This window comes from Chrysochloris asiatica, unplaced genomic scaffold, assembly GCF_000296735.1.
Source record: "Chrysochloris asiatica unplaced genomic scaffold, ChrAsi1.0 scaffold00084, whole genome shotgun sequence".
NCBI lineage: Eukaryota > Metazoa > Chordata > Mammalia > Afrosoricida > Chrysochloridae > Chrysochloris > Chrysochloris asiatica.
In genome coordinates, this window is record NW_006408602.1 from 459,073 (window position 1) to 464,872 (window position 5,800).

Below are 5,800 nucleotides of genomic sequence, written 5' to 3' on the forward strand. Positions count from 1 at the left end.
TCTCCAGTGTAGAGATGCTTAAAATTATGGACTAAATGAGCAAGTAAAAGACCTGAACAGAAAATTTCAAAGACCACTTGAGAAGACAAAGTATTATAATGAAATGTGTAAGGACTTGGAGTTAGAAAACTAAAAGGGAAGAACATGCTCTACATTTCTCAAGCTGAAATCATTTATGAGAAAATTCAAGCCTCTACTAGCTATATTGCAGGATCCTGGTATGGTGTTGTAAAATAAGCAGTAAACCATTGGTTTGAACCACAAGCTTGGAGGTTCAAACCCTCCAGATGCTTATAGGAAGCCCAGTGCAGGGTCACTATGAGTTGGAACTGACTTGAAGACATTTAACAACAGCAATGGGCAGAATATTAAATGATGCAGAAAAACCATCAAAAGGAAATGAAAGCAGTACTGTACCATAAAGTAATGGTCAGTGTTCAACCATTTCAAGAGGTACCATATGATCAAGAACCAATGATACTGAAGGAAGAAGTTCAAGGTGCATTGAATGTACTGGCAAAAAACAAGGATCCAGAAATAGGTGGGACACAATTTGAAATCTTTCAGCAAATTAATAAGCACTGAAGGTGCTCACTCATCTATGCCATGAAATTTGGAAGATAGCTACCGATCCAACTTGTTGGAAGAGATCCATATTTTTGTCCATTCCAAAGAGAGGTGTCCCAACAGAATGCAGAAATAATTGAGCAGCATTATTCTTCATATTGGTAAACCCTAGACTCATCCTGAGTTATCATTAAATCACATTCAAGTAAATTTTTCTGATGGTAATTTATATAGAGCTTCTGAGAAGCAGCTGGTGGGTTTCAACCATAGAACTTGTGGGTAGCAGTCTAGCCCTTATCCTATAGTGTCATACAAGCACTCTTCAAAATAAGCTCCCATAGTCACCCCATATTCGTCAAGAAAATATATCAAGATTGTCTCTTTGGAAATCAAAGCATAATCTTCATACCTTCTGAGTGGATCTCTTGTCCTTGAATTTAACTGGCCCAGCAGATACTGTTGGATGCCACTGTTTTGCCTGGACCTTGCCCAATAACTTTACAACTCAATGAGTCAGTGCTCGAAAGAAAGAAAGAGAGAAAGGGAGGGAAAGAGTGAGATGATGAAAGAAACAGAAAGATGAAGGAAAGAAACAAGATCAGAAAGAGGCAAAGATTGGAGGAAAGAAAGAAACTAAGGAAGTAAAGAAGAAGGAGAAAAGCCCAGGCCAGGTACAAGAGGCATTAATAGACACTGAGAAGACCAACTGATAAGGCAGCATGAAAATGATAATGAATTTTCTGAATAACAAGAGAGGATGGGCTAGTGAGGTTTGTCAAAAGTTGTCCAATGAGGTGAGGGATCATGATGGTCACTAAGTGTGGGAAGTTCATTAGTGACTCTTTCATACACAATGGAGGTGAAACAATGGGAGTGAAATTTCACATTGACATTAGTTTATGGAAGAAGCTGGCAAATTCAATATTGTTGTTGTTGTTATGTGCTGTGGAGTCGGTTCCAACTCACAGCGATCCTGTACAGGGTTTCCGAGGCTGTCAATCTTTACTGGAGCAGAAAGCCTCATCTTTCTCCCTCTGAACAGCTGGTAGTTTCCAACTTGCGGTTCGCAGCCCGATTCCTAACCACTATGATACCAGAGCTCCTTAATATCTTTGAGGTGCTTCCTTGCTTACAGAAACAAAGAATAAGGTGGTATTGTAGGCACCAAGATAAGTTTGTTTGTTTAAGATGAGAGCAATAGGAAAACTATTGTTTTTAATTTGATGAAAATACAGAAGGTAAAGAATTGATGATGAGAATGAAATCTATATTAATATTTTTAAGTAGGAGAGGTGCATTTTAGTCTAAAAAAAGTAAGGAATTGTCGTTAGAAATGAGTATGAAGATTTTTTTTTTTTTTTAAATTTTAAATCTGAGAACATTTATTGCACAACTAGACGTTGAAATCCTTAAGATGAACTGGAAGCTGCAACAGCTGCCCTCTTGGGTTTAGGTGTAGTTCCTTCACGGAATCCATGCCTGAATCTGCGGTATACAATTTTTAGGTGTCTCATTCAACCAGTATCAGTGGTATTTCGTCTTTTAGCTTTGGCACTCCAGTTATACTTTCTCTTGTGCTTGGCAGGGTAGCCACATTTGCCACAGGTCGACTTCTGAAGACGGCAGGCCTTCAAGTCACAACGGCGGCACAACGTGTGCATCTTATTGGGACACTTTCCAAACGATGACGTTCCCTTCATCATCTCGCTTCTGCCGCCGAAACCAAAGAGGAGTATGAAGATTTAACTATGAATAAGTAAAGAGAGTGTAGAATGTAGGTGCAGAGACTGGTATGTTGGTAAACTTGGTGGTGGAGACTCTTCTGGTTTCTTTAATTTTTGCAGTAAAACATCCAACAAAGGAATCACATGAGTGGGAGAATGAAGTTTGAGATAGTGCAGTGTGGGTGAGTTAAGACAAGGTCTGAACTAGAAAAATAATAGGATAAATGGAGAATTAATTGTTGGGCATTATTATGATCCATTAGATTTCCTTGATCTTGATTTTGAGACAAACAGCATTGAAATTAAAAAAATAAAATAGATTATTTTTTACACTGTTTATTATTGTATGCCATTGAGTCAGTTCCTACTTATTGTGCTCCTGTATAGAGTTTTCAAGAATAGTTGGCAAGTTTGAATGACCAACCTTTTAGTAACCAGTTCAGTGCCTATCCTAGAATCTTACACCAGGGTTCCTTTTTATATTTCAAGACTATTTTTCTCAATTACATTGACTGAAATGCGTGTCCTTTGCCCATTACTCCATAGTTTAATTTTACCTTAAATAAATAAAATGTCTATAAATTCATAGATCTCATTTCAGGTTTTCATTTTGGCTCCATTGTTCTGTTCATATATCCTTGTTCCAGTACCACACTACCTAAAATATTCCATTTAAATATTTTACTTTTGTATTTACAAATGAATTATAAAAGCATACTGTCACTTTAAAAAAAAAAAAACTTTTGAAATTTTTGTTTGCATTTTATTGTATGTATACATTTCTATAATGAGCTCTGGTAGCTTAGTGGTTACAAATCGGGCTGCTAATCTCATGGTCAGCAGTTCTAAACCAGAAGCAATTCCATGGGAGAAAGAGGAGGCTTTCTGCTCCATAGAGATTTACTGCCTTGGAAAACCTGTACAGGGTGACTATGAGTCAGAACTAACTCCACAGCACACTACAACTACTATCAACACCATCCATTTCTATGAATGAAAATTGCCATGTCTGTAACAGTGAGTCATCAACTGGGAAAATAAACATATAACCAAAATGGTATTACTGGTGTGGAAGGATTTGAGATTGTATAAAAATTAATGAGATTTTTTTTCATTTGACACCACAGAATAAGAATGAATAGAAAATGAAATAAAAAATCTGGAATATAGATGTGGATATGTGTAGATAGAGTGTAATTCAGATAAACGTAATTGTTGTTGTCAGTAAATGCTGATGAGTTAGTTGCAACTCATAATGACTTTGTATAGGGCTTCTTATGGGCAGTTGGTGACTTTGAACTGCCTACCCTTCAGTTCAAATGACTATGGAGTCCTGCACATTATCCTTCATCGCTATGCGAAAGATGCATACAGAGAGAGAATTTGAAGTAGGAAGTGGATCATACAAGCCATTGTTGTTAAGTGTGTTAAGATAGTGACCCTGTTTCTGAAGGGAAGCTAATGGGTTTGAACCACTGACATTGCAATTAGCAGTCCAGTGCTATACTATAGTTCCATGCCAGGATTCATGGATTATTCAAAAGAATGCAATTTTCACATAGGAAGAAGAAAGAACTGGTTTGCAAGCACATGAGCCAATTTCAAAAACTTCAGCAAATGTTGGCATAAAATAGGGAGATTTATAATTTGTTGTGAAAATAATTATTAGGGAGTGGATGGAATTGATCTTTCAGCAAAGGGACATTTAAGAGAATGGTAAATGTGGTGTTTTAATAGTCTTCAGTAAGTCTCAGCTGTAACTGAAATATGGAAAAAGGGGTAATTTTTTTTTTTTTCAATTCCTGACTTCTTATTTAGTAAGGCAAAGGGATTAAGGGAACATTCATTTAAATATATGAAGGGATGTTGTTGTTGTTAGGTGCCATTGAGTTGGTACCGACTCATAGCGACCCTATGCATAATAGAATGAAACACTGTCCAGTCCTGGGCCAACCTCACAATCATTGCTACCCCTGAGGCCATCGCTGATGCCACTGTGCTATCCATTTCGTTTGAGGTCTTCCTCTTTTTCTCTCACCCTCCACTTTACCACACATGATATCCTTCTCCAGTGACTGGCCTTTCCAGATAATAGGTTCAAAGTAAGAGAGAGGAAGTCCAGCCATTATGGCTTCTAAAGAGCATTCTTCCAACACAGGTCTGTTTGTTCTTTTGGCAGTCTATAGCACTTTCATGGGATAGAAAGTGTACTTACCATGGCATAAAGGACATAATGGAAAGGTTTATTAGAGGAGGGAGTAGTGTGAGATGGGGTCAGATGAGTAGCAGCAGTAGGGAATTAGTATGAAACATTGGTTTCAATAAGGGTATGAAGAAGTTGGGGCATCTCCCCATCAATTCACATGAATTGCCTGGTGCATATGGAGTGCTTCATCTACTCAAAGGTGTTTTCTATAGCTGGGATTGTTTGTGGTTGTAAGAAAGCCCTACAGCCAGTGAAGAGATAATAAACTAAATGAGTTGCCTCCCAGGAGTAATCTTAAATTAAAAGGAAACCTGAAATCATTGTGCTAATTTTAATTTATAAGGTCTGCAATGTAAAATTTATTTTAGTGAGATCATTGTGTTTATAGATATTTCTAAATCTAAAATACTAAATGTAAATTTGATTATATTTCTTAGGGATAAATTGGAGTGTTCGTAAATATTAATGAAAACACGAAGCTTGCAAGAGGTTTCATATAATGTAAAACAAAGGATCTTCAAACTATTTACTTATCATAATTGAAAATGTAGAAAATTATGTTGTTGCAAAGAAGTTCTAGCTTGTAAACAGCTCCTAGTATAATGCTCAAAAATTTACAAGTGTTGAAACTCCAATTAAAAATACAACTTATATATTATTGTACAACAAATTAGAAAATAAGATAAAAACTGAAACTAGATATAGAAAAGTAGATTATATGTTACCTTATGACTCTCAGGCTCATCTTAAACAATTAAGTTTTAGAAAGTTAGGCTAGGGAATTAAAAAATAGTAAAGGGACAATAAGATATGATTAAAAGGAAAGGGTTAAAGAATTTTTCTTTTTTAAAGGTGGTAGGATAGGCATTGAAGAGTACAGATTTCATAAGCAGACAGAAAAACTTAGGGTACAAAAGTATTTATTATTTGATCCAATGGTTCTGTTTTAAATACAATGAGTGATTAAAATGAATCTGTAAAAGAGAATTATGCTAGAGAGGTGAAAATTAGAAATAGGCCATTTATGTTTTTCCCTATTAATTCAGATACTAACATTGTTCTCATTTGCACAATCACTTAACCTAAGTTTTGCCTAGTTAAAACTTTAAAGTAGGTGTACACACACTATGCAACATATGAATGTTTAAAGAGTTCTAGATTTTTATTGCTCAGTTTCATACCACCATTAAATGTCTAGAAATGCAAATATGATTTAGAGATTTTTTTTTCCCATTTATATTGTTAAAGTTAGAAGTACACCTAAATTAAAGAGGTCATATACTGAGAACTTGCTTCCTAAGTT

The 5,800-nt window shown here is 35.8% G+C and overlaps 1 pseudogene; it reads right to left on the reverse strand.

Moving 5' to 3' along the window:
• Window positions 1–1,976: 1,976 nt before the first annotated feature.
• Window positions 1,977–2,270, reverse strand: LOC102823348 (annotated as a pseudogene).
• Window positions 2,271–5,800: the final 3,530 nt, after the last annotated feature.